Here is a 15,231-nt window from a genome sequence, read left to right on the forward strand (position 1 = left end):
TACCTGGGCAAATTTTTTTTTTTTTTTTTGTCTAATGGGTTGGGATGGAGGGGTGAAAAATCCATTGGACATAATGAGCAAGATACAATGACTAGTTCAAAAACAAACAGCGAGGAGAAATAGTTCTGGATACCAAGATACAATTTATTTGGTAATGTTGGCTAAAACAAACAGCGAGGAGAAATAGTTCAAAAAATACAATGACTAGAAACTCACCAAAAAAACACAACGAGGAGGTGAGACAATGACATAATGAGCATGTTTGAGAGATACTGACACGTGCTATTATTTGCGGTTCATTGTACGTGTTTAGCTCTGGTGCTATTTGTTGTTGGAGGCTTTCTCTTGTACTTATAGGAAAGAAATAAAAGGCAAATTTACTAGACAACAGGGACCCTTTTAGAAACTATTTATCAAACAGGGTTCCTTTTAAAAGTATTTGTAAAAGGGGTCTATTTTTCCATGGATGCCGCTAGCAGCATTGGCGATATACCTGTGTCGCCATCCCCTATGGCGAGAAGCATACTGACCTGGAGGGTGCCACCATTATCAATGGCGAGAAGCATGCTGACCTGGAGGGTGCCGCCATTGCTAATGGCGAGACAGTTGACGTGGACGCTGTCTCGCTGCTCCCATTGACGAGAAGCATCACGTGAAGATGGTACCGCCATGGCCAATGACGAGACAGTTGACGTGGATGTTGTCTCGCTGCTCCCATTGGTGAGAAGCATGACGTGGAGTCACGTGAAGACAGGTTCAGCATGCACAGTGCTTTTGCAGTGTTTCATGGAGTAGGGCTGCAATTTTCAGGCTAGGGCTTGCAGTGTTTTCAGGCTAGGGCAACGTGAAAATGCAGTGTTTTTGAACGTGAAAATGCAGAGGATTATCGTTGCTTCCTTTACATTTTCTCCTATAAAAAAAAGCTTCATCAACGTAATTTATCTACACTTCTCCTCTTCAAGTTGTAGTTGTTGAGCTGCTCATTTTCTCCTTTAGTGTGTGGTTCCTGTGCTTCCTTGAAGTTTCATGTGTGCCCTTTGTCCTCCATAATTCCTGGTAAGTGATTTTAGTAAATAAGATTTATATATTTTGTTAGTATTAATAGTTATTCTAAGCTTAGGTTAGTTAGTATTAGTAGGTATTTTGTTCTTAATTTTTATGTATTAATAGATATTCCAATGTTAGGTTAGTTAGTATGAAAATATTATTTGGTTGTTGTATATATTCTTAGATATTATATGTGTGATATATATATGTATGATATTTTAGTGAGGCACACGAAATAATATTAGTTGTAGTAATATTAGGCAGAAGTTAATATTAGCTTTAGGTATATATTTGTAAATTTTAGGCACACGTAAATTTGTAGTTTTTTTTTTTAGGCACACCTAAATAAGATTTATATATTCTGTTAGTATTAATAGGTATTCTAAACTTTGGTTAATTAATATTAGTAGGTATTTTGTTCTTAATTTTTATGTATTAATAGATATTCTAAAGTTAGGATATTAGCTTAAGTAATATTAGGCACAAGTTAATATTAGCTTTAGGTATATATTTGTAAATTTTAGGCACACGTAAATTTTTAGTTTTTATAATATTAAGCACTTTACATGCAAATAAATAATTGTAATATTACACATTTCACACACGTAAATTTGCCTTTTTAGTATTATAATTTTGTATGTTATATATAAATAGTACAATTTTAAATATATATATATATGTGATAGGGTAGTGTTAGTTTTAATTATAATTTTGTATGTTATTTAAGTTAATTATTTTTAGTTTGAATGTTATATATATATATGATAGGATAGTGTTAATTTTAGTCTGTAGGTTAATATTATTTGTTTTAGGTAATTTACGTTATTAAATATATGGTACGTTGTACATTATTATTATTTTTGAATATATATTGTTTAAATTAACTTTTGCATTTCAATATTTGTTTGTATTTTAATTTATTTGTTAGTCCATATTTGATTTAATTTTTTTTGTCAATTGTAGAATATATTATGTTAATTATTTTAATTTATTTGCGTGTATGTATTTGAAATTATTTGTAGAATATATTTCAATTTTATTATTTATATAATATATTTTGTTATTTATTTAAATTTGTCTTCACATGTATTTTAATTTATCTGTAGAATATATTCAAAATTGATTATTTGTATAATATATTTTGTTATTAAAATATAAAAATTCAAATGTATATATTGTATTATTTATTACAAATTTATTTTTATATATTTAATAACGTTTTTATAAATGTGTCTAGTTTTATTTATATTATGTAGAAATAATGTATAAATTATTTTGTGAATTTATTGTATTATATTTTATTTTGCAGTATCAATGACATAATTGTAATATTAGACATTTCACACACGTAAATTTTCCTTCGTCGTCATGTCCATCAAATATTAAAATTAAGTCTGGCCCGATCGATAGTGACGTATTATGGATGCAAGCTAAGCATGTTTCAGAACATGTTTGGAATGGGGAAGAAGACCACAAATTACACATCAGACGAGTTGTCCCCACTTATCAAGGGGAAGAAGAAATATCAGAGCAAATTTTTCCTTTCCTTCGACAATCTGGTTTTTACTGGATTATGAAGATGGAATACTTAAAAATAAATGTCTCATTAATTAGTGTTTTGATAGAAAGATAGAGGCCGAAAACACATACGTTTCACATGAGATGCGGAGAGTGTACTATTACTCTTCAAAACGTCTCTATATTGTTAGGTCTACGTGTGGATGGTTTACCATTAATCGGTCCAACAAATCTTAATTGGGCTGATTTATGTGAGGAATTATTGGGAGTCAGACCACAAGAAGGTGAAATTAAAGGTAGTGTGGTTAAATTAAGTTGGTTGGCTCACCATTTTACACAAATAAATAACCACGACGACGAAAAACAAGTAGGAAGGTTTGCCCGTGCATGGATACTAAGATTCATTGGAGGTGTCTTGTTCATTGACAAAAGCAGTAACGAAGTTTCGCTAAGGTACCTTCAATTTTTATGTGACTTTGGAGACTATAGCACATATGTATGGAGACCTGCTGTACTTGCTTTTCTATACAGAGAGATGTGCAGTGCTACCGATTATAAAACTAAATCAATCGGAGGTATGTGCATCTTACTACAAATGTGGGCATGGGAACGATGTATAACTTTGGCTCCAAAGATGACTCCTTCCCAAGTAGAAAATAAACCACTCGGGCACAGGTTAGTCATTTTTAAAAGCGTCTTTCATTTCAAAACAATAAATGATTTTAGGGTATATTAAATTTTAATCTTTGTAGGTGGCTGCGACGTGGAAATCAACATATCGGCAATGATGATGTGAGAGTTTTTCGTCGCAAGTTGGATATTATGAAACGTCATGAGGTAAGAATATGGTATTGTATTTGTAAAATAAAAAATAATATGTGTTATTTTACTAAAATGCTGACAACTATGTTGTTATATGCAGTTTGTGTGGGAGCCTTACACAACAACTGTTATATCATTGTTGCCTCCCATTTGTGTAGTCGGAAGTGTCGCGTGGTGCGCGGTGGTGCCACTAATTTGTTTTCAAGTTATTGAGTGGCACCAACCGGATACAGTATTGAGACAATTTGGAATGCAGCAACCAATTCTAGAGTCTCATTCGCAGCCCTTGAACATTCATGGCATAACACTCAAAGGGAAACATGACGAAAATTGGGGGCAATTGTTCGCCCCAATGATTGATCAGTGGAACAATCGTCATGTTTTTAGGGTCGACGCATATCCCCAACAAGAGGGCCTATTGAGCTTTAACTCCGACTACATGGTCTGGTATAGGCAAAAGACAAAGATGTTTGTTGACCCACAAAATGCAAACACAGCTACATTGGTATTTTTTTGTTTTTTCAATATTTAACTTTAAATGTTTTTTTTAATGATGCGCATTAATTTTCTGACCATAATAATTGCAGGCTGAAATTGCGGAGACATTACAATACATGGTGTCTCCTCAATGGAGGAATACATGGACAGTTGATGATCTCGTGCCTTATGTGGAGAAAATTACGATTTTATCCAAAGAGCAAGAGAGAATCATTGAGCCTGTGCCACATGGTCCTGCATCAGAGTGTCAATTTTCAGCACCAGAGTTTCACATTCTTCAGTCAAGTGTTGAAACTCAGGGCATAGGCAGACGAAGGGAGGCTGTTGAAGCGGAAGAATATTCCCAACAAATGGCGGAGCGTGGCCATGAAATGTATTATACGCCATAAACATTTGCTTAGTATCCGACATAGATGTATCAGTATCCTTTTTAGGGTCATCACACTGATATTTCTGCAAGCGAGCATTCATTCGATGGTGTTGCGGAAACGCATCCTCATTTTTCATGGCCGACTATGACCCCTTCACAGCAATATCATGGCCCAATTCCAACACCTAATGCCCCATTAGGTACACAATGGAATGTACCGGGACCAATACCTAATATGGGTGACTTATTAGGTGTTGATTTGCGTCACGAATTTTCTGCTGAGGCTGACGAAGAAGAAGCGGGGAGACATCGGGGCAGAAGAAATCTTGATCGTCAAGCACGAAGATGGGATCGACCATGTGGCGCATCCTCACGGCATCACGGACACCAAAATGAATGATTTGCATGTCTCTGTTTAAATATGTTGTTGTATATTTCTCATTTGAATTTGACATTTAATCTATCGTATGCAGTTTATTAAGGCTTACTAATGGATACAGGTTATGTCGCACATCAACCTATAATAATAAATAAAGTTAAAAAAACAACTAAGGTAGACTAAAGAAAATAACTAATGTTTCTAACTAACGATGAACACAAATGGCATATGTGCACTAAGGTAGACAAAAGAATATAATTAATGTCACTCAACCTGGATTGATCCACTCCATTCATTTCAACTTCTAAATGTAATTTTATTTCATTAGATGCATCTGAATCTGGAGTAATTTTATTTAAACCCTACACCCTACACCCTACACCCTAAGGCTTAAACCTTAAACCTTACACCCTAAGGTTTAAACCCTAACCCCTAAACCCTAAGGCTTAAACCCTAAACCCAAAACCCAAAACCCAAAACACTAACCCCTAAACCCTAAGACATAAACCCTAAACCATAAACACTAAGGCTTAAACCCTAAACCCTAAACCCTAAGGCTTAAATCCTAAACCCTAAACCATAAACACTAAACCCAAAACCTTAACCCCTAAACCCTAAGGCCTAAACCCTAAACATAGTTTGTCATTGTAGATAGTTGTCCTTTAGTATCAATCTGAATACCGTTAAGTACAACATTGTAGATAGTTATTCTTTAGATACAATTTTGAAAATAAGTAATGTATAAATTTCCTGACAAAAGTACACATTCAAAAATAAGTAACTGGCGATTTCATTAAACACCACAAAGTAAATACATTGAACAAAACCTCAACCAATACAAGTCACTCATCTAACATACATAAATCAATTAAATGAATTACTCCCACGGTCAGATTGCATTGGACATCGGCGCTTATTGTGCCCTTCTGCTCCACATCTACTACATTTTTGTCGGTGGTCAGATGGTTCCAGCCAATTCATCTCATTCCTTATCCTTGTTGATTTTGGCCGACCTTCCGCACGAATTGTAATTGGGTCAGGGATAAGTGTCCATGCATCATCAGAAGGAGGAATTGTCGCTTCATTCCCAAGAGGCCACCACGGTGTGGAGTATGCTTTTAAGATGTGCTCATTTGTGTAAACAACATCTATATATTGGTAGTAGTTCATGCTCACGTAACCACAAGCTGCAATAATGTGTGAACATGGATAGTGAAGTGCAGAATACCTTCCGTATTGACAATAATGGTCATTCAAGTTAACTGCCCATTTTTGTCCGCCACGTTGCGTTATAGTATTGAAGGTCTCCTCTACTTCAAACCTTGTCGAGTGGATATCATACACGCGAACGATGTGCGAACAAGGTTGTTCTTGATTTTTCCTAAGTTCTTTAACAAGCTTAGAACAATATACTTGGCCTTCGTTTAATTGTCTTTGGGCTTGGCGACCACGATCAACAAAGTACTTTCGACACCTACTATAAGTTGACTTGACCAACGCTGTTATTGGAATGCTGCGACAATCTTTCAACACCTTATTCACACATTCTGAGAGGTTGTTTGTCATGTGACCATATCTTCGTCCAGATGTATCGTAAGCCGTGTTCCATTTTTCCTTTGAAATGTGATCAATCCATGTCGCTATGGCTGGACTCAATTGACGAAATTTTCTAAGTTTTGATCAAACACATGCTTGCAAGGCGTGTACGCTGCATCAAATTTGTTACCATCAAAAGTTGTAGGTAGATATGAAACTCAAATTAACTTCATGTATAAAATAAACCTTACCCAATTTCTTGAACATCTCTTTTTGTTTCACATTGTTGAATTTGCGATTGAAATTGCTCGCTATGTGTCGGATGCAGTACACATGACAACCGTGGGGAGGTTGCCAACCAAGTGCTTCGTTAGCGACAACAGACTTTATACTCGCGTGACGATCAGATATTAGACAAATTCCATTCTTATCTGTGACGTGTTCATGCAAGTGGGCCAAAAACCATGACCATACTGTTAACGTCTCACCTTTGACCACGACGAATGCTAGAGGAAGAACACTACCATTTCCATCTTGTGATGTGGCCATTAATTGGGTCCCACAGTATTTTCCGTATAAATGTTTGCGACTCATCCTATTACCAACAATAAAATCGTCATGTAGTATTTGAAAGTAAGAGCCAGGAGAATGATTTTGCATGTGTGTTAGCCATGACGAAAGTTTTGCATATGACTCTTCCCAATCGCCATATTCAATTGCAATCGCCTTTTGTTTCGCCATCCATGCTTTTCTATATGAAACCTTATAGGAAAATTCACTACTTATCCTTTCTTGAATCAAAGAAATTTTTATTGATGGATCTTCTCTGATCATGCCTGTAATTCAAATAACAAATAACACAAAAGTAGGATAATATGAACATAAAAAGCGTACCTACTACACAAGTCGCAATTAAATCTGAATCAAGTTTCTCATGGTCTTGTGTCATAGTCATATTTAGACATGTGTGCAGTCCACCCCATTGTGTCACTTTCCATGCATCAGTTTTTTTAGATAAAATTGCCCTCATATACAAAGGGCAAGGAGACTCTGCGCTGTTGTTGGGGCAACAAACGATATATTTGCGCGATTTCGTTTCGACAACCTTAAAACTTTGATGCACCTTCATCACATATTGTTTCAGTGCATTTTTTACCACATCTTTACTGTCAAAATCCATGCCATCATATAATTCTTGTCCAACATTAAAAGTCGTTGGCATGTCCAAACCTCAAATGTCCTCCTCATCCGAATGACTCCAATTGATATTATTATAATGCAAAGCATCATTCCAAAATGGATTTTGAATTCCTGGTACACCTAATAATTTCAAAAAAAAATCACGTCAACAAACTACTCGTATTTAGTTACCATTAAATACAATTCTCATAAAAAGATAGATGTATTCAACTAATTTTGTATTTCATAAAATTTACCTTCAGTTGGGTGAACAATTGAAACTGGTTCAACGATGTCGGTGACTTCATCGTCTGTATCAGATATTTCATCAACTCTATCATCTTCATCGAAAGACTCTTCAACGTATGAGTTAGACGCAAGATAATCATCATCATCATCTTCATCATCATGTAAATTGCTTATATTTCTTGGCAGTTCCGACTCATGATGAGATACATTATGTCCACATGACGTAACAGAATTTGCAGGATGAAACATAGAACCACCAACAACATCCTTTTCTACGTACAATTCTAGAACTGACATTTGTTGTTGTTGTTGAAAACTTTCGATCATAGTTTCAACATCTTCGTCATCACAAATTTGCAACGCAACATATTTTCCTGAAACTAAAAATCTAAGTTATAGTAAAAATAATTTCATTATTTTCTAACTTTACCTTATCTCCAATTTTTTTCAAAGCATTGAAACTAATTCCGCGTTTAATCTGAATCGCCTTTTTACTGCCTTCAAATATTACACCATCATTGTCTTCATATACTCTTCCGTTGAAATACAACACTGTAATGATTGAATTCATGATATACCTACATGAACAAAATTAAAAATAATTAATCATAACAACAGTAGTTTTAAAATAAATAAGTGTATTTGCTTGCTTCATCTACTAACTTAAACTTAAACTTAAACTATAGATTAAAATTTTATTCTAACTTCAAAAAACTAGAAGGGAATCAGGTAATTATTTGTAAGGCCTGTCCACCCATGAACAAAGGCTTGCAAATAATTAAACATTATTAAAATAACTTCAAAGTAAAAAACCTAATTACAAAAATTAATAAGCTTAAACTTCACGTTAAAATTTGTTTCTAAATAAAACAATTATTACTTCAATTAAATATTTTGTGAATGATAAAAATAAAAAAAATCTATTTGCTTGCTCTATTAAACTTAAACTAGACATTGATATGTCATTCTAACAAAAAAATTATTACTCCAATTAAATAATTCAAAAAAATTCCTTAACTTCAAAAACTTGAAGAGTCACCTCTAAATATTTTTAACTCACAAATAGTATCAACAAAAGTTTATAACCGGGAGGGTCACACGTCAAATTTCTAAGCCACATTAACCATGAACAAAGAGGATAACAAATAATTACTCATAATAATTTTAAAATAAAAATTCTAATTCAAAAAATTAATACACTTAAACTTTACCTTCAAATTTTAGTCTAACAAAAAAAATTATTACTTCAATTAAATATTTTGTCAATGATACAAATAAAAATATTTATTTGCTTGCTCTATTAAACTTAAACTACACATTCATACTTTATTCTAAAAGAAATTACTCTAATTAAATAATTTATGAAAAATTTCTCAACTTCAAAAAAATTTCAAACACAAAATGGAAGGGTTATAAATGGAAGGGTTACACTTAAAAAAATTTCAGACACAAAAACCATCAAAAAAGAGGCTTACAAATAATTACTGCTAATAATTTTTAAATAAAAAATCTAATTCACAAAATTAATACACTTAAATTTGAGCTTCAAATTTGATTCTAACCACAAAATTTATTACTTCAAAATAAACAATTTGTAAATGATAAAAATTATTCTAAAATTTAAGTTGAAACAAAATGAAAGAAGACTTTCTTTAAATAAATACAAAATATCCTTACTTTAAATAAATAGAAGATGGAATCAGCAAACTTCAAGCAAAACGAAATGCCTTTCTTTCTCTCTTCACACTACTTTGTTACTCTCTTCAGTGTCAAATTTTGCAAGTGCTCAGTGTCAAATTTTGTAAGTGCTCTATTTAAAGAAAATTTACACCAAAGTTGAAGCATGCATGTGATCTGCAACCAAAAATTACACGCCATTAAAGCATGCATGTGATCTGCAACCAAAAATTACACGCCATTAAAGCATGCATGTGATCCTAAAACTATATGCATGTGACCCTGCTGCAAGCCCTAGCCTGCAAATCAACAATGCCCTAACCTGATGCCCTAACCTATAACCTGCAATGTAAGAACAGTGCCCTAGCTAGTCTGATGGGACCTTTCTCGCAGATTCACGTCCACGTTGGTCACGCAGGAGCCAATGGCGGGACTGTCCACGTTGGCACATGTCCCGCCATTGGTATTGGCGGCATGGGCTGTCCACGTTGGTCACGCAGGAGCCAATGGCGGGACTGTCCATATTGGCACATGTCCCGCCATTGGTATTGGCGGCATGGGCTGTATCGCTGTTGGTGCTGGCAGCACCCAGCCACGTCAGGACCATTCTTGCCACTGTTGATGGCGGTATCAATGGTATCACAATTGCAGGTGGCAACATCCATTGCAAAACTGATCCCTCCGTAAATACTTTGAAAAGAGACCCCTTTGCGTAAATAGTTTCTAAATATGACCCTCTGACATAAATTTGCCAGAAATAAAAAGGTTACGAGCTTCTGTGGATTATATTGTTCTTGTGAATTTGCTTTTGGTTTGTTCTGTTTCTAATTTTTGATTTAAAGACTCATTTGTACCTTATGACTTATGTAGTTTTAACCAAAACATAAAAAAAAAAGTGTTATTACTCACTCTTGCATTAACAAATCATTTTAGAGTTTTCCTTTTGAACTCTGAGTCTTGCCCTAAACAACTTTTTTGTCTACCGAAAAACCAAACCATTTTTTTTTGTATTTTGTCTCTTCATGTTCTTTTCTTATATATTTTTGGTCTAAATACAATGAGTAAGATGTACATTGTTTATTTTTTTAATATCTACCCTATTCTTTTGTCTGATGGGTTAGGCTGGAGGGGTGAAAAGTCCATTGGATTTCCAAGATACAATTTTTATTTGGCTATGTTGGCTAAAACAGAGACAACTAAAAGGAACAATTCAAAAAACATAACTGAGAGACCCATCAAAAAAACACAACGAGGAGGAGTGACAATAAGGTAATGAGCATGTCAGTTTTATTTTTTTTTCCTTCTTGTTCAAGTTTATTCTTCGTGGTTCATCATTGTTGTTTAGCTCTGGTGTCATTTGTTGTTGGGGGCTTTATCTTGTACTTATTGGAAAAAAAAAAAAAAAGAGGTTATGAGCTTGTGTGGATTATTACAAATATAGTTTATATATTATTACAAAAAATTATTAGTGTTAAAATAAAAAAGATAACTATTAATAATTTTACCATACTATATATTAGTAATATTAATATTAACATAAAATAATTAAATTATATACTATGGATTACTAATTAACATAAAAATAAAATTGTAAAAAAAAATTATATCCAAATATTTCACATGATTTGATCTCTCAGTTGACCGAAAAAACTAATCATTAACAACTAATATTTATAGATAAAAATCAATAATTTGGAGTAAGTTATAAAATATTTTAAATTTTTTTTTACTCCGTGCGACCAAGTATAGTGTTTTTGTAAAAGTAATAAAATGATTATTTAATAATTATATTCAATTTAATTTTTAGAGCAAAATACAGTGATATTTCTTGTATTTAGGACTTATTACAATCGCACTCCTTTGTTAAAATGCATTTATTTTGCCTCTGAACGGTTACCATTACTAACAATGTTATGTTTTGAGTTAAACATCTAGAATACCCTTGCACTTAACTCTCACATGTTCCTCTTCATTTGTCTCTTTTTCATCCTCCACCCTCACTGGTGCACCCCTCCACAACCACCACCATCCTTTGCGCTACACTCCTTCCACAACCACCACCATCATTTGTGTCATACTCCCTTGGCAATCACCATCCCGATCATCACTCGTCCACCATCTAATATAACACTTTCACTACTAGATTTGACCCGTTTTAGGTTTAGATATTGACTTAGGTGAGTGACACGTGTCTGACAGAAAATGAGTCATATGTTGCTATTCACGATAGATCGTGAAGGAGGCATTGAAATTGCACAGTCTGATTATGAAGCATAATTACGATGACAAAAAAGTTAGATCATATGGCAAGTAAAGATGGACCCAGGAAATCATTAAAGGGGGTTGAATTTTTTATTTTATTTTAATTATTTAAATATCTAACTTCTGATAAATAAATATTTAATAAATAATGATTTTTATAAAATCAATTTTAGTTTTGCACATAAAATTAATTTTTTTTTTATTTTAAATGATACAAAAGCAGGAAATACATGTTTTTATAATTCACATAATTCATTTTTAGTTTTGAAAGATTTTTTGATTTCACAAGCACAATAACAATCCAATAGAACTCACAATAAAAAAAATAAACTCATCAAAATATAATAATAACTAAAAGCCATCCAATTTTATAAAAATTATTTATCATATATATATATGTTTATAATATAATGTTAATAACGATTATTCAATAGGTAAATGTGACTTATAATAATACACAAGGCATAGTTAGCCTATATATATATATATATCTTTGGGTTAAATTATAACCAGTGACAATATATATTATTAAAAAGATTAGTATTTTTTCAATATTAAAAATATTAGTATATAATCAGTAGTAACATATATTAATTATTAGATTTTTAATTAGTATTAGTATATACTAATTAGTGTATTTATTTTAGTTTTAGTGGAAGTAGTATATTTATTATTAATCATTATTATATATTATTAATATTTTTCTTTTAAAAAATATCATTATATATAGAGTAAATTACACTTGTACCCCCTGTATTTTTCTCAAATTACATTCGATATCCCTCTTTTTTTTTACATTATTTTACCCCCTCTTATTAACGTCATTAACTAACGTCAATTAAAACATGTGAGTAGATAAAATTGTCCTAACATCTTTGTTACACTCGCACTCCTTGTGTTTTTCTCAAATTGCACTCGATACTCCTTTTTTTTATATTACTTTTACCCCCTTTTTGTTAACGTCGTTAACTAACATCAATTAAAATATGTGAGCAGATAAAATTATCCTAACATCTTTGTTAAATACTCAATAACAAATTAACAATTGACCTTGTAAATGGACCTTTGTTAAGGCAATAATAGGTTTTCCTTTAATATTTGACTCTTACTTCATTGTTGCTAACACTTGAAGAAGATACAACTCTTGATTGGGACATTATATCAAACACCTAGCCATCAAAAAATAAATATTTCAAAGAAAGAAGTTAAAAACATAAATGCAAGAGCAAAACACTAAAATTTGAAGCAAATGACCATATTTAATCAATGGACATTACTGGGAACACGTTCAACAAAAATGCAACAAGCTAACGACCCAACACGCACCAAAAAATTGAACTAAAAAAAAAATAAAGGAAGGGTGTTAGCACATGCGTACCAACATGGTGGGTTCACGTCCAACAAAAAGTTGGATTCACATCCAATTAAAGAAAAAAGGAAAAAAAGTGTTAAAATATTTTTAGGTTGAAAACGGTGTCATGTCTTTTATGGAGTTAAGAGGAAGAAGATGAAGGTATTTTAGACATAAATTTTGATTAAAAGTCATGTGACCAACATGTGTATACTTTTTGTTAAATTATTAAACGGTGTTTAGGAAGGAGGAGGTCTAGGTGTAATGTGAGCTAAATAATTAAGGGTTTTTTGTAGAGTGCAAAAAAGGAGGAGTGTCGGGTGCAATTTAGAAAAAACAAAGAGGTACGAGTGGAAAGAAATTTGAAGGAGGTGGGGCAAAAGCGCCCAGGTGCCCCTCCTTGTATCCGATGGCAAGTTTGTTTCTTTTTTTGGGGTTTTCTGGCATCAATGGTGTGGAAGTTTATGAGGATAAGGTTGATGCATGGAAGTGGTGAAGAATTTTTTGAATTATCCATCCATGAAATGGTCCTTATATTGAAAAGAAACCTGAATTACTGGTTCTAGTTATCTTTGTTATAATTCATATGAATAGTTTGATGATTTTTTATATTGGTTAAGAATAAACCTTATTGTCATTCAAAGCTTGTTCGCGTGTATTATAATTTTTTTGTAACTCCAGGAGAAGAATTTTTTGCTGCCCCAATAGATGAATGTCTATGTGATGAATGTTTCTGGAGAGAATGCAGTCGAGGTAGGAGATGAGGGCAACCAAAGTTAATAGTAGGGGTGTGAAGTGTAACAAAAAAGTAAACAATAAGGTAATTGTTTAAAGCATAGTTATGAAAATCGGATCAGACCAATTCGATTGGGAATTAGTGGCCTGATTGATCTGGATCAATCATCGGACCAGAAACGCAATCGACCTGATTTGACCTGACCAAATTTAGTTAAAACTGTCCCATGCCGGATTGGTTCGGTTCGACCCAGTCGATCTTTTTTTGTTAAAACTAACATATAATATGTTCCTATAAAATTATCTTGATCATGATAATAATTTATAATAACTAACAATTATTATCTTGAGCAGAATTGTTTCTACAAGTTTTGAGTCCTTAGGCAAATCTTTTGAGTTTCACTTTAATACAACTCATCAGTTTTTATTTTATTCTTCTAATTTTGTGAATTATATTTCTTAACTGAAGTTTAATAATGAAGCAATTTTTATATTTTATTCTTTAATAACTTTTTTAAGCACTATCTTATAACAAAGTTTGTTTAAAATTAAATCTTTAAAAAATCTTTTCAACAAAAATTGACAATAATTGTAAGAAGTAATAATAATATTTTATGAACATTACATGCACTAAAAAAAGATTTTTTTTAACATAGTTTAATACTTTTATTAAGACATTAATTTCTTTTGTTAATAATTATTTTATTAACTTCAATTTAGAAAACAAATATATACATTATTAATATCAAATTGATGTTGACTAAAACTTAAATTTACACACAAAAGCACACATGCAACCACATGCATGCGTGCTCACATATTTAATTGATTTTTTTTCGTTTTTATAATATATTTTTATGAATGCATATTTTATATAACAAGAAATTTATTGTATAAAGTATTATATTATAATCAAAATTCTTATAAAAAATATTTTGAACATATAACTATATTTTAATATTATGATAAGTTTATGAAAAATATGGATTGTGAAATAAAAATTATTAATTATTATTTCTTGATTTTTTATTTGTTTATATTTATTTTTTTATTGATGCAATTTCAATCAATAACTAAAATTTCAATTATGTGCCTTATATTTTAAACGTTGTCAGCACCATTCGATGAAGATGGGGTGTGACGGTAATGAGAAGGGAAAAGTTATTGGGTTTTCTATAGGATGAAAAACATGAGAGAATAGACTTTAATTTGGATAAACATCAGGGGATATCATTGTAATTTGTTCTTCTTTTTATTATAAAATTTATTATTAATAATTACTAGTTTGTAACCCGTGCGTATGCACGGGTCGTTTGCAAATTTTTTTGTATGTATGTTTATTTGTTGCAAAGTAGAAATAAAATGAAAACTAATGTGCAAATTAAAATAAATTAAACATTGATAATATATTTACATAGTAGAAAAATTGTTCGGAAAAGCAAGAAAGATAAAGACTATTATCATGAAGTACCAGCTTAACATTCTAAATTTATTCAGTGTCATTGTCATCCCAGTCTTTTCCTACGGCGGATGATAATTTCCCATATTTTATCACATCTATAATAGAAGGAGACCTCATCACCGTGGGAGAAATCATTGTCGGCAAGG

Source organism: Glycine soja, chromosome 10, assembly GCF_004193775.1.
Source record: "Glycine soja cultivar W05 chromosome 10, ASM419377v2, whole genome shotgun sequence".
Lineage (NCBI taxonomy): Eukaryota > Viridiplantae > Streptophyta > Magnoliopsida > Fabales > Fabaceae > Glycine > Glycine soja.